General features: G+C 44.8%; 1 protein-coding gene and 1 long non-coding RNA gene across 9 annotated transcripts in view; one reads left to right on the top strand and one right to left on the bottom strand.

Annotated features, from left to right (window-relative positions):
- AUTS2 (activator of transcription and developmental regulator AUTS2) overlaps window positions 1–24,031 on the bottom strand; it is a 667,021-nt gene that overhangs the window by 603,474 nt on the left and 39,516 nt on the right. The window lies entirely within an intron of this gene.
- Window positions 7,883–12,518, top strand: LOC309358051. The gene is made up of 3 exons (XR_014163311.1): window positions 7,883–7,937; window positions 10,718–10,806; window positions 12,147–12,518. It is a non-coding gene; the product is annotated as an uncharacterized lncRNA (long non-coding RNA).

Raw genomic sequence — 24,031 nt, 5'->3', positions numbered from 1 at the left:
TGTTGTAGGACGTAGGTGGAAATATAGATAGATAAAAAAGAACACAAATTTATCACTGCATCTTTGTTTGCTTAAAGAAGGTTGATTTCCATGGGGGCACTGGGCTTTTTTTTCTGAAAGGGGGGCGGTAGGTCAAATAAGTTGGGAAAACTCTGCTCTAGGGGTTGATCTGGAAGAAGAAAAGCAAGGCGGATGGCATGCAAGATAAGCAGAGGCACAGCCCCTACGAGATAGATAGATTAGATAGAAGATAGATAGATAGATAGATGATAGATAGATCCAGAAACTATAAGCATAAGTCCCACAAGATCAAACATCAACCTGCATTGAGTTTTACCACAATCCAGGCTGGCAGTTATGGGCTCCAACTGGACCCAAGATGTTTTATTGCCTGAGACAAAGACCACACTACACGTCCTTCCAGTTACAGTAGCCAGCTAGCTTTTCACTACAACACTGGTGATGGGACAACATCATCCACCCCAAACTTGAGACTAGTGGAGCACTGATCTATCAATCTCGGCCTTTCCTCAGCCAGTAAGCACCTGCCTGCCTTCTGAAGAATGACCAGTCCAGCAGGTGGTGCTGGCTGCCAGCATCTCACCAGGGAGGAGGATGAGGTCAAAACTAGGATGAGTTGACTCTGCCTACAGATAGGTAGCCGTGTTGGTCTGCCATAGTCAAAACAAAAAAATTTCCTTCCAGTAGCACCTTAAAGACCAACTAAGTCAGTTCTTGCATGCACACGAAAGCTCATACCAAGAACTGACTTAGTTGGTCTTTAAGGTGCTACTGGAAGGATTTTTTGTTTGTTTTGACTCTGCCTGTCATAGGCTCTGGCGCCACCTACTGTTGGGCTCCCCGCCTTCTGCCCCATCAGTACTCAATGGGCACCAACCGCCACTGCCATCAGGAAACCTCAGAATAAAGAGCTGCAATATTCAAAAGTGGCATGAAGTTATTAGCGAAACAGACACATGCTGCAACAGCAAGCAGGTCATGATCTCAAAGTGCAATTAAGGCCAGGGAACATTCATCTTCCATGTACAGTTAAAATAAATATAGCAGCTCTTTGTTGCATCCTTCTTTGCAAAAACTTGCAGTGCTCTAGAGGCATCCTCACCCCGCCAGTACGAACTAGGTTAATTATTTCCAAAGAGCACGTCTAAAGGGTCAAAGTAGACACTGTGCTTGTGGTGTATTCTGCCCTGGAGTGCTTCGTTTATTTTTAAACAAATAGCTGGCATGTGGTGGATGCAGCTGGGTAGGACCATAGCAGAGTGGGGTGAAGGTGGGGGACTTCTAACTTTTTGCTCCTGCTTTGGTGCTGATCGGAATTACCCCCTCCTCCACTCCTGCTATTCTTAACGGGAGAAGAGCTCTCTCTCCTCAACAGATACTTAACGTGCATATCATTAACCTCCAAGCAGTAAGAGTTTCCCACCTGCCTTGCCTGGGACACTTGGAATGAGGACCTGATCCCTGTCATGTATTGCTGCAGGGGAGAAACTGTGGGAGCCAACTAAGGCAGGCTGCGGAAAACTGGAAGAGAAACTCTTGCAGGAGAGTTGAGCTTGCATGCAATACACCATGTCTCTGTGGAGCATCCACGGCTTGAGCATAAGGAAGGAGGCTGTTCCAATCTGCTCAGATCACCTGCCGTTTCTGAACTGTGATGGAGCTTGAAGAAGAAATGAGCATCTTTAACTCCCCAGATGAGTGATGGGGAAATGGCTGAGACGAAAGCCAGGTGAGAGCTGGGAGACAAGCCTACCATACAATGTATGCAAGCTAATTGTAGTGCGCTCCTATGGCACATTGTTTAGGAAGAGTGGCCCCCACCCGTATAACTTTGAATGCTACCATTTTGTATTTCCTTCTTGGACTTTATTGCCTCTCTTGTGTAGTTTTAAGTTGTTAAATTAGGTTGGCTTACTTCGATTCAGCCTGTAACATTGAGGCCAAAGGGGTCCCAAACAGGGGTGCCAACTCTAGGGGGCTGAGGTGTCTTCATCCCCTGAATATTTATTAGAGGGGGGCCTTGTGTGCATCATGCATGTGTCATGCTCGTGACACCACAGCAGCATCAGTGGCCGGCTCCTCCAGAGTTCTCAGTCTCCTCTAGATGCCCCCTCAATCTTGAGGGCAACCTGGTGTCTCTGGTCCCAACCAATGGGGAAAGTAGAACCTTTATTTATTTAATGTAATGTAATGTAATGTGATTGTTTAATTTATATTCCACCTTTCCTCCAAGGAGCTCAAGGTGGTGTACATACTACTTCTTCTTCTTCTACCTATTAAAGATCCAATTGAATGGAGAACCTCTGCACAGGAGGGTTTTCGCCAGGCAAAGTGCTTTTGCATTCAGCGCCTCCCAGCCTCCCACATTTCATGCTGGAGCAAGAGCCAGGTACTGAAACGAACTGCCAGTAAATCCCATTCACTCCGTCCCTGGGGGGAATTTGCAAGGATGATTTACCCTCTGTCATCCTTGTTTCTCGTTCACCGACAATCCCCCGCTGTCATGAGGGCTGCCTTCATTAAGGCAGGTGGGACTAGAAGCCTAACCACGGACTGCTATGACCTGACCCTGCCTCTTGCCTGACCCTTGTTATGACTTCTGCTAGCTCTGACCCTAACCTTGAACTGCTTTGACTTTGCCTCTCACATGACCCTTTGTTGGGAACTCTGCTTGCTTGGACTCTGACATTGGGCCAGCCCTAGATACTACGTTGGTTGTTGCCCCATTGAAGTCAGTGCCGGCAAGCAGTGGCGTAGCAAGGTCAGGTGGGACCCGGTGCAAAAAATTATTGTCACCCCCCCCACACACACACATCTAGTTGGACTTCCAAGAGACTGCGATCTACTCACAGTATAAAAGGACTGGCTGTGATCTACCCATTGTCATTGCCAGGAGTTGTTGATCTTTTGGGGGGTTGTAGAGTTTGGGTCCTGAGCTGAGAGAGCTTCTGCTTCTCTCGTTCCCTCCACCCTTTGCTTGTTTGCTCATCTGCCCCCTTCCTGCCTGCCTACATGCCTCCTCCAGCAGCCTGGGACCACAGGGCTGTCAAAACAAAGCAGCAAAAAGCGACGCAACTACTGGTAGGCGGGAGTCATGGGCAGGCTGCGGCCCGAATGTCACCCCTCCTTGGGGATGACACCCAGGGCGGACCGCCCCCACCTTGCTCCTCCCCTGCTGGCAAGTCCTTTGTGAGAGGCCCAGTATGAACAGGACAGTCTACAGCCAAGGTCTTCCCCATCACTTGCTTCCTGGTCTTCTTAACCGGAGGTGCCCTCTGCTTTGTCACTGAGCTGTGGGCCATCCCCTCTGATGGCACCTGGAACTGCTTACTTGCCTCATTCCATCCTTTTGTCGGCAATCTCTGATCTATCTGAAGATCCATGGGATGTTGCGGGTTAGGTTTTCACATCGCTGCGCTGTGCCTGGAGCTTTCAATAAAAGGAATGGAAGCCTTCCAAGCTCCAAGGGAGCGTTCCATCTGCAGAACATTTTTATTACTCCAGCAGCCACAGAAGAAATTAGATCCATTAAAGATTGCTGGTTCGCTCAGGAACTGGAGGGCCAGCCTTGTGTTAGGTTGAGGAAGGGTTATCTGAACCGTCATAAATCACGTAGTGGGGGAATTGGCACGGCGGTGATTGGAGCTCAGCTGCGAGGGGGAGGGGGCAGGAAGTCCCCATTCATTTGCAAAATGAGTAAGGGTGGGTGTCTTTCCATTTCAAGGACTGTAAGAGGGCAGCTGCCCCATTTCAATGAGCACTGAGGATGCATCTCTTTAGCCTGGAGTATGATACAAGAGTTGTATATTTTTCAGGGACTCCCCTGTTTCCTGTGACTGTAATGAGTTCTGAGCCATTTTTAATATTGAATTGTAAAACACTGTAAAACCCACCCTGGGACCTTATGGCGAAGAAATCAAATAAATGGTAAGAAATCAAATAAGGATAACGACGACAACTTCCTTACTGCATACCCTCCGACATTTCTCCGATGAAATAGGGACATTTTATTGTACATCGGGAAATTCTCACGCATTTGATCTCACCGTACACATAGACGTCTTATACACAAAGACATCTGTCACCTTAAGCCAATTGCAATGTCACCGCCAAACCTACCACACAGGATCGTTGTGAAGGAAAATTGTGCGAGGAAAGGGATATTGTACAACACTTTCCACAGATAAATGAAATGAAATAAAATTCCAGCTGTGAGCTGCCTTGAGTCCCTGTCAGGGGAAAAGTTGGGGTATAAACAACATCAACAATGGAAATTATGAGAATAATCAGGAACAAGAGAAGTTCAGAGTAAAAATGCTTCGATGTGCAGTGTAAGGCTGCACAGTCTTCTGGGAGTAAGCTCCATTGAATACAGTGGGACTTACTTCTCAGTAGACAGTGTAAGGCTCCATTTACAATAATGGAATAAACACTCCCTGCATTTCCTTTATATATATATATATATAAAAGGCTGGCTGCTGAAGCATTGCAATTAAAGAATTTAAAGTGGATCTGTGACCTTTCCCTTCAAAATTATAGGAAGGGCTTTGTATGCCATCATCACCATTTCCTTCATTTGGTGCAGGAATTTTATTTTCAGTATAAACAGAACTAGCTCTCCCCCCCCATCTACACAGACCACTTTTAATGGTTCTCCCAAGATGTGAAGTGGAGGAGAAAGGAAAACCAGGGCATTCCGGGATCAAATCAAACACCAAGATATCTTCTGTTATTCCAGGACTGTCCCTAGAAAACAGGGATACTTGGAGGGTAAATCGCTGTCTTGTCTCAACAGCAAATTCCGTCGCGTTCATTCCAACCTCCTCTTTCCTGCTGAATGTAGCAAGAAACCCACACAAAGGACATCGTCTGTAACGATCGGATGCGTTCGCAACAATTTCCTTCTTACCGCGTACACTTGACTGCTACAATTAATGAATATCTGCTCAGAGTTTCCAGAATGGCAACATGCCATACGGAGAAAGAAAACAGTGTTACTGCTTGTATATATGTGTGTAACGGTGGGAGATTGTGGGGCTGGAGGAAACAACTTATAAAAATCAATAAAAGCTTTTATGGGGTAATTTCAGTGATCACATTACACAAAGCTGGAGACAGACATCAAGTTAAAAAAAAAAAAAAGTTTTATGGATTCCTCCCCATTATGGATTGATTACTAGTGCATTTCACCACCATGATTTCCTTCTAAAATCGATACTCTTTTGAGTTTCCCATGGCACGATAACCTAGAAAAAGTGTTCAGGTTCAGGGCCTGCTTTGGGGTTTTTTTCCAGCTCCCTCCCCCCAAATATTCCTTCTCACTGTAGGGTGCAAGCAGACAAGCCTAGCTGATATTAAAATACCTCCACTCATTCCTCGCAAAATGAGGGCTATGAAACAAAGGCTCCGACTATAGAGACAAAGCTTTATCTTCCTCCATGAATTTGCCCAATCCTCTTTCAAAGCCATGCATGTTGGGGGCCATTACTGCTTCTTGTGTGAGTCCCTGAATTAACTATGTGCTGTGTGAGGATGTGCTTTATCTGTCCTGAATCTCCCAAAAGGATACGTCATGCTGAAGGCAGGATGCAAGCCTTCAGTAATGGGTATAGTTGAGGGGAAAGAAGCAGACTTGGATCCTTGGTGTGAGGATTACTGGGAGATTCAGTTAAAAGGATCGAGTAAAACAGGAATTAGATCTTTACCAGGATTGATTTGTGGGCCAACTTTGGAGCAGCACAACAATCCCTTGACATCAACATGATGGACAATTTATGGAAAAGTGGAAGCCTTTTTTTGTATTATTTGAGAAAAATATCATAACCAAATGAAATCGAGGGCAGGAGTTGAAATCTGAGCAACAGGAAGAAAATGGTAATACAATCGTACCTTAGTTGCCAAACACTTCAGCTCCCAAACAATTGAAAACCAGAAGTGAGTGTTACAGTATTCGAATGATTTTTGGAAGCTGAATGTCCAGTGCAGCTTCTGCGGCTTCCGATTGGCTGCAGAAGTTCCTGCAGCCAATCGGAAGCCCCGCCTTGGTTTTTGAACAGTTCCGGGAGTCGAATGTGTCAGATGAAATGTGGGATAGTATATGAAAGGGACGAGTGTAAAAGCAGCATGGACTGGAAGGTGGGAAGTCAAATTATAAGAGAAATGTCTAATAAATTTGAAATTAATTGGTTAAAGTTACAAAAATTTTATAAAAATCTTAAATAGATAATAATAAAAAAACAATCACTTAATTTTGACAGGATGTCCCATGCAAACCCCATCCTGAATCGGGATAAGGGTTGCATGGAATCAACTGAGCAGGATTATTGCTGCTATGGCTGCATGTGTCTGTTCTCTCCAGGAAACAGGGGGACACAGCCAGCACAGGATGTAACCTCACCATACTGCCCATCAGGTGACATTCCAAATGATGTCAGCTGACGATTGGGACAGGAGTGGCTTGGGAAACGACCTCACGGACTAAAAACTGGATCTGCTGGAGGGTCAGGATTAGTCCGTGGGCTGGACATTCCTCATCCATGAAGTAGAAGGTACAGAAGGTCTTTCTCTTCTGGAGAGCTGCTCTTGGTCAGATTATACAATGCCCTGCTAGACAGACAAATACTCTGACCTTGCATAAGACAGGTTACTGTGTCCCTTACCCAGGACAGGAATGCAGAATCTGAGGATTTCCTGTTGTTGTTGTTGTTGTTGTTGTTGTTGTTGTTGTTGTTGTTGTCTTACATCTCCCACCATCCCTGATCACTGCCTATGCTGAATGGGTCTGATGGGAGCTAGGAGTCTCCAACAACTTCGGGAAGTGGAGGCACAGGATCCTCATCCCTGTGGAATATGTTGACTTCCCATGTCTCTGAAAACTGACATTTCCTAAGAGTGATTCTAATTTTTGCAAGTAAAAATAACAGGTGGTGTATGTCCCTGCTCTGTCAGCTAAAGGGACCTCTTGATGAAGAGGCTGTCTCTGGATTCTGCTGCTTTAAAATAAATATAAATCCAGCAATTCTATAGTGAACAGTTATCTACCAGCCCTTTCTACATGATGAGGAGTACCACATACTCCTAGGCCAACACTACAACTACAACAACAAAAATTCCCCTTACCTATTTTGGTATTCTCCCTTGCTACTCACAGAGCTGCACACACCACTTCTCCTTTGATTAGGCAGATCAAACAATTTATTTCCTAAAAATGAATACGTACAAGACTGGAAAAACCATTTCAGTATACCGTGGTAGAAGCTGTGAGATTCCTCCCGCCCCGCACCCCGCTGCTGAACCCAGTCGAGGCTGAAATATTGTTTACTGTAGTTGAAAATTAAGTTCCTAATTTGCGAGGCGTAACTGGGGTGCTGAGCAGAAAATGGGGATAAGATCACAAACCTTGCTGAAACAAACGGCATGCCCGCCATCCTTTCCCTGTTTGGAAAGGTACAGCAGTAAGAATGGAAGTTTCTCGAGCTGGGAAGTTTCTAAACTAGGATGTGGTGTTACAGGAATGCCAAGGCTGCAGGCTCCAAAATGGCGGTGAGGTGGAAGGCTATACCACCCTGGTTTTCACAGTGGCCCACCAGATGCTTATGGGAAGAGCGCAAGCAGAATGTGCACTCAATAAGCAGTCTCCAGCCCATGAGTCCCAGAAACTGATACTGGAGATTGCTTCTGGCGCTGGAGGCAAAAACCAGGGAACATAAGAACAACCTGCCGGATCAGGCCAGAGGACCATCAGGTCCAAACATCACATTCTTACAGTAGTCAGTCAGGTACCCATGGGAAGCCCACAAGCAACAGTACTCTCCTTTCCTGCATTTTCAGGTATTTCCTGCATTTTCAGGTATTTTTTTTTCAGGTATTCAGAAACATACTTCCTGCAACACATGGAGATGGAACATAGCCATCAGGTTAGTAGCCGTTGATAGCCATAAAGGTAAAGGTAAAGGTAAAGGTAAAGGTAAAGGTAAAGGGACCCCTGACCATTAGGTCCAGTCATGACTGACTCTGGGGTTGCGGCACTCATCTCGCTTTATTGGCCAAGGGAGCCGGCGTACGGCTTCCGGGTCATGTGGCCAGCATGACTAAGCCACTTCTGGCAAACCAGAGCAGTGCACGGAGACACCGTTTACCTTCCCGCTGGAGCAGTTCCTATTTATCTACTTGCACTTTTATGTGCTTTCGAACTGCTAGGTTGGCAGGAGCAGGGACCAAGCAACGGGAGCTCACTCCGTCGCAGGGATTCGAACCGCCGACCTTCTGATCAGCAAGTCCTAGGCTCTGTGGTTTAACCCACAGCGCCACCTGCGTCCCACGTTGATAGCCATAGCTGCTGTGAATTTGTCCAATCTTCTTTTAAAGCTATTCAAGTCGGTGGCCATCCCTGCCTCCTGTGGAAGTGAGTTCCCCACAGTTTATCTTTGCACTACATGAAGAAGGGCTTTCTTTCTTATTTCCTTTCCGGAATCTTCCAGCATTCAATTTAATTCAATGTGCAGACGTGAGAAGCATCCCACGTCTGAACTCCTCAAGGCTGCCACATCCTAATACCCCCCCCCCACTTCCCCACAGCAGCTAGCAGCCCCTCCTCTTATTAGGCGAGTTATGGGATCAACCATTTTCTTTTGGAATGCTCTGTGACATCACAGCAGTTAAGCCAATGCCTGAGGAGCTTAGGACTGCCACTTTATAGTGTTTTCTCCTTCTCAAAACTGGCTGCTCAAGGAGAAAAACAGCAACTTTAGGGCTGTCAAATGATCCACACAGAAGGCCAGCCAAGAACACAGTTCTAATAGTTCTCCTTGCATGATTTAAAAACAAAACAAAAACCCTTACAGGGCTGAATCTTTTTGCTTCCAGACATTGTGTGTCTCCACCTCTCTCCTGCATCTTGATGAGTAACCAGACCTGTAATCCAAAGTAGTGCAACCCACTCCCTGATCAACCATCACAGTTACAACTGGATCCCATTAGGCCAGAAAGGAGGCGACTATAACTCCTTGCTTGTTAATTGGCTGTTTGCAAATTCCTACTTCTGCAACTGGACTTCCTTAAACTGACTCCTCTAGCTCCTATAATCTTTGGAGTCATATCTGTCCTGATGAACGCAGGGGCAGACATCTGAAGCACCACATCATACTTGACCTTCCCAAGTAATAATCCCACTATCTTTCCCTTTCCTACAGTGAGCTTATATATATATATATATATATATATATATATATATATATATATATATTACAGAAACATTAAATATTTACTTTGATTGTTATTCTCTTTCATTAGTGACTGAGCCATAGCGGGCTCCAAAATGCTGAAAGGGAGCGGCATGTGAATGCATCACTGTCTTGGGAATATGGCTGCGTTTGCAAAAGGCAAAAAGGAAACTACACAAGCTCTGCTCCCTGTAGGGCTCAGCCAAACGCCTGGTTCTCTTGCAGTTTACAAATGGTTTCCCTGATTAATCATTCACAGAAAACGACAGCAGTAAACAGCAACCGAGTCCAAGGCGATGCTAGCAAATCCACAAGTGTCAGCCACAATCGGCACAGCCCAGCCCTACCATTAGGCGAAGGGAGGCAGGATGGAAGGTTCGTCTTCTTTTGCTTTTTTTAAAATGCATTGGTGTTCTCGTTTTGTATTTTCCTGTTGCGGATCGCCCTGCAATCTTCAGGTGCAAATTTAATAAATGAATAAATGCAATAATAAATAGCTAAATAAGCAAACAAAAATAACAGTGGAAGCTCCCAAACAGGGCCGGCCCACTCATGAGGCAAGGTTGCCTTAAGGCAGCCTTTCTCAACCTGTAGGTCCCCAGATGTTGTTGAACTACAACTCCCATCACCCCTAGCTAGCAAGGCCAGAGTTCAGAGATTATGAGAGTTGTAGTCCAACAACAAGTGGGGACCCACAGAGGTTGAGAACCGCTGCCTTAAGGCGATAGATTCTGGATAGTTGTGAAAAGCTGCAGACCTGCCTCCTGCTCCTGCCAGCTTCTTTGCTGTGTGCTCACTGCTTCCACTGGGTAGTGGCTGTTAGTATTTCATGCAGCCGATGCTGCAAATGTGACTGGTGTGAATCACATTCCTGCTGAGAAGACAGTGGGAATGGAAGACAGCCTTATCTCTCTTCCGCTGTATGTAGTGGTACTTCGGGTTAAGTACTTAATTCGTTCCGGAGGTCCATTCTTAACCTGAAACTGTTCTGAGGTACCACTTTAGCTAATGGGGCCTCCTGCTGCCGCTGCACAATTTCTGTTCTCATCCTGAAGTAAGGTTCTTAATCCGAGGTACTATTTCTGGGTTAGCGGAGTCTGTAACCTGTCGTGTATGTAACCCGGGGTACCACTGTACTTTGTTACATACTTTCACTTTTGGTTGTTCTCTCGGAGCTGAAGAGAAAGGTTGCCATTATGCTGTACATAGCAGGGAGACAGTCAACCAAACATACAGAGGGGAAATTCTGTCATAGAGCTACACAGCCAGTCACAGCATGTGCAGCCTCAATGAAGACCATGCTACTCTGACACATGCAATGATCTGCTGCACTTCCAACACCAACAACATCTGGAAGGCCACAGGTCCCCCTACGTTAGAATTAGTGGATCCATCCTTGAGCATTAGCAGCAGAGGTTGTTTATATATCCAAGTTGTCAGTGGTTTAAGCTGAAAGCCTGTTTTTTTATTTTTAGGATTGACTGCTAGTCATGTTGAATCTCCCTCCTGACAATCCAGCACTGCCCCCCATGCTGAGAAGAGGGAGGGAGAAACTGACTATAGGGTGAGTTCACAGGGGTAGGAGGGCACTTTCTGCCCCCTCAATATGCTCACAAGCCTACACACAACATGAGCGCCATCTTTTCCTGCTGAGGAGCGTGGGTTTTGTAGCTTCTCCCGCCTACCAGCTGCCAAGTATTTCTCCTCAATGTGAGATGGAAGCTTCCAGTTAATGGGAATAATGAACAGTCTCTGTTGTCCCTAATGAAAATTAGGAGAACATTGGGTGGGAATGGTGGTTTTTGTCCATTGGGACTGGTAGGGCAGAAGCCAGGGAGACAGACAGTAGGGGGAGCCAGAGTCAATGTTAGACTGTTAGATGGAGTCAACTAATTCTACAGCAGTAATAAATTCATCCTAATAAACAAACTTCAATTGTTGGGAGGTTCGCCCATTTGCTTCCTTACCTCTTTCTTTCCTTCCCAAAAATCAATATCAGGTTTATATATATATATTGAGGACACTTGAAAAGCTCAAGGGAAGCAAAAAGAACACCACAACCCAGCTTATGAAATCTCCCCGGAAAAGTCCTTTAGGGTTTGTTCCCTAAATTGTAATACTTTAGTGCAGAAAGGAGTGGGTTTCTGAGAAGCTGACCACTAAAGCAGGTATAGGCAAACTCCGACCCTCCAGATGTTTGGGACTACAATTCCCATCATCCCTGACCACTGATCCTGTTAGCTAGGGATGATGGGAATTGTAGTCCCAAACACCTGGAGGGCCGGAGTTTGCCTATGCCTGCTTTAGTGGTCAACTTCTCAGAAACCCACTCCTTTCCATACCACGCTTCTGAAGAGATGCCCCCGCCAAACCTTTCCAGAATCTAGGGAGCAAAATCATTTGTTTGTGTGAATTTTACAATATTTGGTTTGACTTTGATGATCACATAGCAAAGCTGCCAACAGAAAGGCAGCACAGTGCACATTTATATAAGGAACAAATTCAGCTTCTTATGGCACATCGTGAGTCAAGATTTTTTTGGTGAAGTTACAGATAATAATCCCAATTATTTGCTTATTTTACTATTTGTTGTTATGATAAATGTATGTATTAGGGGAAATGGTCTTGGAAATTTTGTCATCACAATTGCTTTGTTTAACTCAGTAAAGTTTGCCTTGGAGGGAGGAATGCAACAGCAAATCTCTCGGGGAAAATGCACACCCCTGTGATAAATTTTAAGGAGCCCCTCCACAAAAATAAATGTTTATGTACTTTCTTTTGTCTCATCTGTCAGCTGACATCTTCAATGACAAGTCGGTGTCAAAAGAGAGATACAGAGAGAGCATGTGACGGATAGCTAGTTCAGCCTTGCCATTGACTCCTGGCAGCTCTTGTATTTTGCAGTTCTTCATTTGGAGACATATCGCTGCCTTTCAAAGAATGCTGTTGACTGTCGGATTCATCCCTGACCACGCAGCAGGTGCCCTCAGAATAAACCCCACAGAGAAAAATAGAAGGCTGCGTGTGGAGAATGCTTCAGTTGCGTGTTTCCCCCATCATATGAGAGGCTTTCAACAACAGAAAAAAAACACCAAAACAAAAAGCAAAGGACCCACTCAGGCAAAGGGAAGCAGAGATAAGAGGGAGCTTTTGTAAGGCTGGCTGTGCAGATAGCATGAACCAGACAACAGATCTAAGCGACTTCCGTGACAATGCCCAACGTTATTAAATGCAGAGAACAGCTCTCGCTCAGTTTTGCTGTCCTTTCACAATGAATTTGAATCAAAGGAGGGAACTTCCCAGGGCTCGGGGGAAACCTCAGGTGCAGAGAGGGGGCTCTCTCTCTTACCCTCAGTGCTCTCCCCAGGACACACCCTTCCAGGAGGGTCTACTGCAGTGGTCCTCAAACTTTCAGGATGATGATGATGATGATATTTATTATTTGTACCCCGCCCATCTGGCTGTGTTTCCCCAGCCACTCTGGGCGGCTTCCATAAAGACCAAAAATACACCAAGATGTCACACATTAAAAAACTTCCCTGAACAGGGCTGCCTTAAGATGTCTTCTGAATGTCAGGCAGTTGTTTATCTCTTTGACATCTGATGGGAGGGCATTCCACAGGACGGGTGCCACTACCGAGAAGGCCCTCTGCCTGGTTCCCTGTAGCTTTGCTTCTTGCAATGAGGGAACCTCCAGAAGGCCCTTGGCACTGGACCTCAGCGTCTGGGCAGAACGATGGGGGTGGAGACGCTCCTTCAGGTATACTGGGCCGAGGCCGTTTAGGGCTTTAAAGGTCAACACCGACACTTTGAATTGTGCTCGGAAACGTACTGGGAGCCAAAATTTGCTCATGCCACACCAATGTTTTTATTGGTAAGAAACACATTGGAAAACAAAAATACACTGGAAAACAGAAGAGCACAACTACATTACACATACCCTCCAACATTTCTCTGATGAAAATAGGGACGTGCCATTCCATTATGCTAATTTTACTATTTGTGCCCCACACGTCTTACTGGGTTGCCCCAGCCACTCTGGGCAGCTTCCAACATATATTAAAACATAATAAAACATTAAACATTTAAAAAAACCACTTCCCTGCACAGGATTGCCTTCAGACAGATCAGGGGGTAGATAACTTTATACCCTCCAACATTTCTCCAATAAAAATAGGGACATCCTAAGGAAAAATGAGTGATTCTGGGATCAAATCAGAAACTGGGATGGCTTCTCTAAATCGGGGACGTCCTTGGAAAATAGGGACACTTGGAGGGTCTGCTTCGCAATGTGATACTGGGACATCTAAAAAGTATAAAACAAAGGAGCTACAGAAGAACACAAATCATTCCCAAAATATAATTATAAACAAGCCTCTTATGTACCTTAAATATGGATACAAACTCTATGAGAAGTGTGAGCTTGCTTTTGCCAGGTAATCTCATTTATATTAGGTCTAACGAGACAAACAAACTCTCATCTCCTAATCAACACAAAAAAGCCTTTGACTTTTCTGAACTTTCATATTGGTCAGAGTTGAAAATCCCTGTTCGCAACACTGTCATGGGTGCTGAAGCAGAGAATCTCCAGCCAAGATGACTTCTGAAGTACCTTCCAACTCTATGATACTAGGAGCCAGGAGAAAAAACACCTTTCTACCCCACTTAGCATTCACACTTTGAGGTATGCAAACACGGGTTTTCAGGTTTACTCTGTAATTGACAGAATCACCGTCTCAATCCAAAAGGACAAAACCAACCAGAAGCTAAATGTTTCCTTCAGTTTCTCTCTCGTCCCTCAGTCAAGACATTACTTGTATATCTCCCCCAATCATTTTGAGTCTCTCCAGACCATCTGTTGTTAATTTTCTAGCTCTATTCAGTTACATTCCTGGCTACATTTTTAAGCAATGAGGCCAATTACACACAAGGCAGGTTTTGGCTGTAAAACTTTAATGCGTTTAAAGTATATAGATAAAAAAAAACAACCCACCACCAATAGCTATTTTGTGCAGTTGACCTGTTTAAGATGCATAATTCAACAATGCTAAACAAAGGTATCAAGGCTTTCCCCAACCTTAGTCTCACTGCAAGGAGCAGGAAGAGGACAAAAGAAGACTTCGTTGACTCTACCCATCATTGACTCCAGCTGCATATACTATTGGACCCCTGCCTTCTGCCCTACCTGTTCTAACAGACTCCAAAACCCAGCAGAATAGTGTGGAGGGGCCACAGGGCCGGTTGCCCTGGGTGAAAAATTGTTAGGGTCGCAAAATTTTGCTGCCTCAATACAGCTGTGTGCTGTTGTTGGGCTCCAATGAAAACAGCTTCCCTATGTGAACCAGGAAGTGACCTCTCCCTCCCTTCCACACGATCCCGGGTGCTGGCAATCCATGCTATGCCACTGCCCAAACCACCGCTGAGTATTGCCAATAATACAACAGTGGATGCCAAAGAATCAAGACTCTCTATTTTTCCACATCACTTTGTGATTGATTGATTGATTGACTTTAAAGTACTCATTTAATCTGTGAAACTATCCTAATATGCAAAGCATATTATTTTCACCAATATCTATCTGCATTTATGTGCACACTTTACCCTAGTATATGCACTGTTGTACACTGTTACTGGAGAACTACATTGCAAAATTCAGAGAAGTGTGACTTTTGAAGGATAGCTGTGTTTCAGTTTGTGCGTTGCTTCTGAAAGTGCAGATTAGATAGGCTCCACTTTAAATGCAAACTGAATCAATTTTCTCCCCGATGCCTAATGCCCACATTCATTCATCACTGTGCTGGTTTGGGTTCTCCTGTTTACATTTTCCCCCTTTGCACTACAAGCTTGGAGATTTCCCTCACTTATCTGCTGATAATTCCCCCCCCCTTTTCTCTGTGAGTCACACTGTTTTAGTTGCATAAAGATCAGTGGTGCTCAGAGCAGCACAGCAGAAAAAGTGCACCAAAGGAGAGGGGGAAACAGCAGCTCTTTGGGACCCTGGGGGTTCGTATTGCCTGGTGTCCCAACAACTCACTTATCATGCTCTGACTTCACTTATTGGCTAAAAGCATTGACAGACAGGAGCAGCAAAACTGGTTCACTTTACAGCAATTGATTAGAATTCTATTGGCACATCCTTTCTAGGAGGGCTAGAGACTTACTTATTTTTCAGAAAATGAAAGCTCAGAGCCTAAGGTCTTTTCCTGGGGGTGCTAATAAGAACCTTTGGTGGTGGCATGGTGCCCACGAGTGCTGGGTGGCAACCCCTGTTGTACGGGATTCTGTACATGTGTCCTAAGCAGTCAGGTTAATAAGATTGCTCTGTGGATATATCCACCCACATTCTTTAATATTAACCTCTCCTGAAACACAACTCTCACTTATTTGTATGAATTATGTGCCCATCCAACTAACCGGTGTATTCATTTCCCCCATCTCTTGCCACTACAGCTTATAGGGTTGTTTTTTCTTGGGTCAAGGGATCAGCATGTCCCATTTGGTCGCTTGAACTCATCACCTTCGTGGTACATGAGATTTACAAGCACCTGCCCAAGGGGATGACCAGCCAACTGGAAAAATACAGACTTGAAAGGCGACGGCATAGGCCGATGTTTAATGCAGAATTTGCCAACAGCTGGGTTCTCCAAAGACCACTAAGGTGACTCCCCTAGAGGCAAACAGGAGACTGTGTTCCCACCTGAGCACATCTGAGAAAGCAGCAAGAAAAGGCTGTCCAGATTTTGACACTCACCATCCCTAACAGATCTCCTTTCTTCTTTAACCACATTGCATTCCAAACAATGTATGTGTTGATACTCAAACTCAGCACTGTCATTTTCGTTCAAAGCCTGTCACTTTTCTCCGTACAGAAGTCTCAGACCTCTGAGGCAACATCTAGATGGAAAGGGTAAAGGTAAAGGACTATTAGGTCCAATTGTGGCCGACTCCAGGGTTTCGGCGCTCATCTCGCTTTATTGGCTGAGGGAACCGGCGTACAGCTTCTGGGTCAAGTGGCCAGCATGACTAAGCCACTTCTGGAGAACCAGAGCAGCGCACAGAAACACCGTTTACCTTCCCGCCAGAGCGGTACCTATTTATCTACTTGCACTTTGACATACTTTCGAACTGCTAGGTTGGCAGGAGCAGGGACCGATCAATGGGAGTTCACCCCGTCACAGGGATTCGAACCGCCAACCTTCTGATCGGCAAGTCCTAGGCTCTGTGGTTTAACCCACAGCGCCACCCGCGTCCCAACATCTAGATGTAGCAACACCTCATTCTTCTAGAGAGTGAGGGGTACTGCTTCTGGAACCTCAAAGCACTCATATTGGGAGCCACAGGTAGAGAACTCAACATTAACCAAAAGCGTGTGGTTTAAAACTTGAGTGTAAACTCATTTTTTTAAGAACTACTTGCCCGGCATCCCATGTTTTCAGAATTTCACAAGCATTACGGTGCTACAGTTGAGATCCATTTGCTCTCTGACATTTGCCCTTATTTTATCCTCTGTCAGTTTTGACAGTCAATATTTACCAGAGAGCTTTGGAACACCTGCCAAATACTTGATATTTGTGTTTGAGTATGGGTTCTATGATATCTAGCTGTTTGAGCATTAGCAAATCAATGGTCTTTAACACTTGACAGCATTTGAAACTAGGCTGAGTTTTTCTTATTCTTATCATCAGGGAGGCTGAGCTGATGTTTGGCCGTTGTGGATGGGCGTTGGAAAATTCATACCTAACACTCCAGCTTTACATGGATGGAAATAGGTACCCAGTGGCAACCTTGTTCTAATACCAAAGCACACTGTCTGAGCTCCCCCTGCCCCCAATTATTACATAGAAAACTTGAGCGGCAGTGTGCAAAACGGTAGGCTCTGCGCCACATGCTATCATACTGTGCATGATCATTCTTTAATGAACATGCATGCATAAAGGAAAAAATCCACCCACTCCCTATGAGAGATTTAAGTTCTAGAGACCTTGGGAGGGACCTAGTTATAGAGGAACAACAATTCTAGAAATTCATCCTGGGGGATGTTGAACTGTGTTTTTTTTAAAAAAAGATTCAAACTGGAACATTAGAATCAGGAAACAGAAACTGGGACTATCTAAAAATGGATGACTCTCTCACATTCAGGTTCTCATTTTCCTTAAATTCAAATTCTGTTCCCTAGAACCTCAAATTTAGTACTCTGCATTTAGGCACAAATTTGAATAATAATTAAAAAACCTTCCCAAAATTTCTCCGTGTTTCAGTGTGACTATCCCCCTATAAACATATATTTGACTAATATATACATTTTTAAAAGCTATTTCCCTTAATACAATGCTCATTTGTATGCATTAAAATAATGCACGTTTTCATGGTTTCCCTAAGCATTTATGTACACATCGGTTGTTTAAAGAACTGCATTGCAAAATTCGGAGAGGTGCAAATTCTGAAGGAATTTGGTTCATGGCCTGGCTTGAGAAGCGTGGATTCATTTCTTTGCAAGATGAAACCAAAATCACATTTCTGCTCCCTCTCCAGAGCTCTCCCTGCTAAACAGAAGCAGCTAGAACCCACGAAAGAGCAGTACAGTAGCCCCAAAATCCACTGAGGGGGAAAATTAAGGCTTGTTGCATTTTGCTCGCAAACGGGGACATGAAAGTCTGTCCCTGAAAGAACGATTTAGCAATCCATTAGTGTCTGCTTACAGTAAACACAGCCCAAGCTGTTCAGAACGCCGAAGCAACAGCACTACCGTTAATGTAAAATATTAATGTCTCATTTGTTCAACAATTTGGTGGAAAATGAAAAACTTTTAGGTTAATCATACACTGAACAGTTTTAATTAAAGCAGTTATAAAACAATTAATCCACAAGAACTGCCTTGGCTCCATGCCAGGGTTATTGGTTTAATGCTGCTAGAAAAAAAATGCCTATTCTCCAACACCCCCCTCCCCGCCTTTGACTTAATGAATGCTAATAAGAGACACAATATATGCATAAAGAGCTCCAAAAATAGTTGGCCCATCTGGTTTCCATTACAGTTTCGATTTGTCCTTTCACATTGATAGGGGTTTTTCTTTTCTTTTTCAAGAATGCTTTCCTTCTCGAAAAGCATTCAAAACTCTGTGGCACATTTTGCTAAACATAGGGGTGGCCCATGAGTGGCGCTGTGGTCTAAACCACTGAGTCTCTTGGGCTTGCCGATCAGAAGGTCGGCGATTTGAATCCCTGTGACGGAGTGAGCTCCCACTGCTCTGTCCCAGCTTCTGCCAACCTAGAAATCTGAAAGCACACCAGTGCAAGTAAACAGGTACTGCTGTGGTGGGAAGGTAAACTGTTTTTCTGTGCGCTCTGGTTTCTGTCACAGTGTGACAGAAGCTGTTTAGTCATGCTGGCCACATGACCCGAAAAGCTGTCTGTGGAGAAACGCCAGCTCCCTCGGCCTGAAGCACCGCATACCCCATAGTCACCTTTGACTGGACTTCACCATCCAGGGGTCCTTTACCTTTTACAAGAAGAAGAAGAAGAAGAAGAAGAAGAAGAAGAAGAAGAAGAAGAAGAAGAAGAAGAAGAAGAAGAAGAAGAAGAAGAAGAAGAAGAGGAGGAGGAGGAGGAGGAGGAGGAGTTTGGATTTGAGATCCCACTTTATCACTACCTGAAGGAGTCTCAGAGCTGCTAACAATCTCCTTTTCCCTTCCTCCCCCACAACAAACACTCTGTGAGGTGAGTGGGGCTGGGAGACTTCAAAGAAATGTGACTGGCCCAAGGTCACCCAGCAGCTGCATGTGGAGGAGCGGAGACACGAACCCGGTTCACCAGATTACGAGTCTACCGCTCTTAACTACTACACCACACTGGCTCCTTACAGATCAAACAGCCACCCAAGGCAGTCGTGGGGGTGGGAAGAAGCAGCATGAAAGCTGAAGATCGTCTTACCATCTCACAGAGAATGAAAAACTCTCAAATGACAGAATGCGCAGAATTTGCCTGGACGCACTGGCAGAGGAAGAGGGGGCGGGGGGAGCACACCACCCCCGGCACCACAATCCCAGTAGGGTGCCATCGCAGCTGCCCTCCCCCCGTGCTGGGCGCCACACCCCCGCAGGCAGCACGCCCCCGCCTGCTCTCTGCCCCCGGTGCCTGAGCGTGAAGCTCAGCCACTGCCGGGGCGCAACCCTTCAGGAGAAACCCCTTAACTGCAGTTAGAGCTGGTCATGTAAGAGCTTGGTATCTCTTAGAATAATAGGGTCATAAGTTGGAAGGGACCCCAAGGGTCATCTATCCTGACCCCCACAATGCAGGAAAGGCAACTAAAGCATCCATGACAGATGACCATCCAACCTCTGCTTAAAAACTTCCCATAAGGAGAGTCCACAACCTCCCGAGGGAGGTCATTCCACTGTTGAAATAAATAAATAAATAAATGTTTTTTTTATTTATACCCCACCCTTCCCGGTTCAGAAAACAGCTCTTACTGTCAGAAAGTTATTCCTGATGTTTAGTCAGAATCTCCCTTCTTGTCATTTGAAGCCATTGGTTCGAGTCCTACCGTCTAGAACAGGAGAAAACAAGCTTGCTCCCTTTTCCATGTGGCATGTACCCTTAAGATATTTGAAGATGACTATCGTATCTCCTCTTAATCTCCTCTTTAAGATTTGGAAACTATGAAAGGAGAGAGGAAAGCTCAATGACATTTTCATGGGTGGGGTGCCGAGTTTTTGCTCTGCATATCTAGCTTCTGTGTTGACCGATGAGCTCTTGTGAGTCTCTTTTCCTTCATTCCACAAATCCCTCTCACCAGCAATCTGCACTCTGCAACCTTCTCAGATGATCGTGCTTTGTGATGGGGTAGAAAATTGATTTCATTTGCATTTTAATAAGAAACAACCCAATTTACACCTCTCCAACCAATACATTAAAATGGTAATGAATTTTCATAAGGATTATTCAAAACAAAAAACAAATTGCTACAGAAATGTGAATTTAAGGTTCGGAAATAAGAAACTAAAATTGAGTGATTGGCCCATTAGGGCATGTCATTTTAGGGGGTAAAACTTAATTTTTGCAAATTTATTCAGTGAGGGGGGTAATAAAAATATGTTTTTGTGTGTGAGGAATTCAAATCTGCTATTATTTTTGTGATTGGGCAACATTTAGCTTGGTAAGACTATGTCTGATTTAGAAGCAAATAAAGTGCTCTCAGAAAAACAGAGAATTTAAATTTTACCTTCAGAAAGCATCAGGTAATACAGTGGTGCCTCGCAAGACAAAATTAATCCATTCCGTGCGGCACTTCGTATAGCGGTTTTTTCGTCTTGCGAAGCAAGCCCATTGACAGCTTAGCGGATTAGCGCTATTAGCGGTTTAGCGGCTTTTAGCGATCAGCTGTTAAGCGGCTTATCAGCGGATCAGCTGATAAGCGGCTTAGCGGCTTAGGAAAAGGGGGGAGGGAAAAAAACCCGCAGGAACTCGCAAGACATTTTCGTCTTGCGAAGCAAGCCCATAAAGAAATTCGTTTTGCGAAGCGCCTCCAAAACGGAAAACCCTTTCGTCTAGCGGGTTTTCCGTCTTGCGAGGCATTCGTCTTGCGGGGCACCACTGTATAAAATTGTGTGTGTGTGTGTGTGTGTGTGTGTATACGTGCATACATATACAAACACACACACTGCAAGTACTTGGCAAACATTTCTAAGGATTTCTATGCATTTTTACAGACATTCCATTTTTCAAGCAAAACTAATTCATCTAACCAAAATATCTTTTGAATTCCCAAGTCAGGTTGCAACTTTTTTGCAGCCTTCATTTTTGGAATTTGAACGTTGAAAAATTCAACACGTCCTGCTGGCCCATTCCTTCTGGAGATCTCTTTACTCTTAGTTTTGAAATGAGCTGGGACTTTGGGGTGAACAGGTGGAGTTTACCCTCTCACCCCTCCTCGTGACCGCAATAGAAATCACTATTCTATTTAATAGAAGTAGCTCCCTTGCCAATGCAAATAGAAGTGGCGTGTGGGGCATGTGTGTGTTTCGGAATTTTATTTGGACCTGTCTTGTTCCACTCTGACACTGGATTCCAATGGAGAATGTGGTGACGTGAAAGCTGGTTAGAAGTTGCAATGCCACAGGCAGCTCCAAGTGAGCAACTTGTTCTAACAAAGGCTGGGAGCAGACTGTAGCCTCTTAATTCTCTGTCTCCAGAGAAGAGATCTTCTTGAGATCTTCAGAGCTTTAAAGAACCAATATGAACACTCCCCCGCCATTCTATAGCCTCTCACCTAATGCACTCCCTGTGCCAATGGGCTGGCTTGAAGGGTGGTGTGATACATCTGGTTCCTCCAGCGCTGGTGGCCCAGGAAAGATCTCGGGGGGCTCCTGTCCACCAGTCTCAGTGTGGTGGTCCCCTGATCTCCTGCAGCTGGCTCAAAGCCCTGAACTTGATCTGCCACCTTACCTGGTGCCTCAGCAGCCTTCAAGTCTACGTCTCCCCACCTACTGTGGTCTTGATGCTGCTCAGGCTCCCTCGTGGCTGCTATTTACATAACAAAAGCGTGCAATTACAAAATGCCCCCTTCGGCCTTGAAATTCCTCCTTCAAAGGGGATTTCCACAAAACTAGATGCCCCCTCTGCGGGTGACAAGGCTGCTGCAAACTGTTTCGACAGTTCTGCTTTTCTGGGAGAGAACCTGCTGAATAGGTTAAGTGGAGGCCCTGAGATCTTTTTTTGAGCATTGTGAACCATTTAATTATCCAGAAGTTCCTTTGCCACATGCCTGTTTCTGAGCTTGTTAGTGGGCTGACCTTTTGCCTGTGGGAACCTCTGCCTGAGCGCTCCCAGAAGAATGGATGGCTCAGAAAAGCTATCATGAATGACAAGGAAGAGAGTGCCATGGAGTACACAGCTGAGACCTAATGGCTTGCCCTTGTCAAAGATGCTCAGGCATCACCCAGAAAGAGAGACAAATCAATGTTGTGCCTCATTGCGCTCTGTGATCCTCTGCAGATATCCTTGTTTGGGAAGGACTTTCTGAAACCAAAATGCTTTAGAATACCAGCACAAAAAGTAGGCCCACAACTGTGTGTGTGTGTGTATTCAAGTATGTATTTAATCCACCTGCACTATCAACACTGTGTTACAAAGCTGCCTGGAAATGTGACATGAAGGCTGTCAACATCATCCCTGCCATGTAAAAGGTAAAGGACCCCTGGACGGTTAAGTCCAGTCAAAGGCGACTATGGGGTTGCGGCACTCATCTTGCTTTTCAGGCCGAGGGAGCCGGCGTTTGTCCACAGACAGCTTTCTGGGTCATGTGGCCAGCATGACTAGACCGCTTCTGGAGCAAAGGGACACCGTGACAGAAACCAGAGCACACAGAAACGATGTTTAGCTTCCTGTCACAGTTGGTACCTATTTATCTACTTGCACTGGTGTGCTTTTGAACTGCTAGGTTGGCAGGAGCTGGGACAGAGCAACGGGAGCTCACCCCATCAAGGGGATTCGAACCGCCAACCTTCTGATCGGTAAGCCCAAGTGGCTCAGTGGTTTAGTGCATCCCTGCCATGTAGGATTCCCTTATGGATGACCACAGTGTGTGGCATAGGGTGACATTCCCTGTTTGGCCTCTAGCAGTAAAAGGTCCTGGACTGCCTCTGCCCAGAACGCTGGTCTATTCAGACAGAATAATGCTTCCCTTGCACAATCTTGCTCCAATCAGACTGAGCATGCGTCTGCTAGCAAGGCTACACCTTGAGCAACACTTAAGGATATGCAGAACAGAAGACGTCTCTGCTGTCAAAATCCTATTACTCTGCAGCAGGTCCCTCCTTGCCAGATAACACAATGCCAGCAGGCCTGCAGGGTATCCTCCAAAGCCAATAAAATAAAAACAAATCCAGTTACGCCAGAGTTAATCTATGCAAGTTCTCTTTCAGAGCATCAGCTGCAGGGGCAGGGCACAGGGAACCCAAACAGAACCATTCAAATGGGCTTAACAAATGCATTGTAGCATCCTCCCAGCAGGCATTGCTCAAGGTGCAGGAAGTTTGACACATACGCACACTCCGAAAAGAAGATTTCAGGAGAAGTGCAATTTAAAAAAAGAAAACAGAAAAGAATAGAACTGTTAATCTCACTGTACTTTATCTATCCATTACTTTATACCGCACAGTTACATATTTCTTATATAATTTCTTTTTACCTCCCTACGAACTTATATTTATACAATACAATATGAACTTATATTTATACAATACAAGGACCAGTCTAATTCTGCCAAGATGTTTCCTTTTATTCCATAGTTTTCTAAATATTCTTCAAAGATTCCCCAATCCTTATAGACTTTTTGTTTTGGTTGGCCTCTTACTCTGGCTGTCACTTTCGCTAGCTGCAGATATTAATGGGAAGTCAGTTTTATATTTCTTCTCTATAATTATAATTGTCTTCAGTATCAGGAGTATATATGATGATATAATTAATCTTATAGTGTGGTGGTTTGTTTGATTTTTCTGTTATTTGTTTGTTTGATTGTATGTTTGTTTACTTGTATGTACGTCTGTTTTCTCATAAATGTATTTATTTTAAATTAATAAAGATATATTTAAAAATTAAAAAAAAAGAATAGAGCTGTTCTGCCTGCACGAGGCTTGACATAATTCCAGTGCTGGGTGCACAAATATTAAGAGCTTGTTCAGAGGTACAGAGAGGAACCATTGCTGGCTGGATGGCTATTTCAACGTCAAGTTCTAGTAGCATCAGAAAGAAAACCTCTAGCCTAATGGGAGAGAAATTCGATTGTTTGC

This window comes from Podarcis melisellensis (genome assembly GCF_964234715.1).
Source record: "Podarcis melisellensis genome assembly, chromosome: 15".
Lineage (NCBI taxonomy): Eukaryota > Metazoa > Chordata > Lepidosauria > Squamata > Lacertidae > Podarcis > Podarcis melisellensis.
Note: the sequence above shows the minus strand (reverse complement) of the source record. Positions and strands in the feature narration are given on the sequence as shown.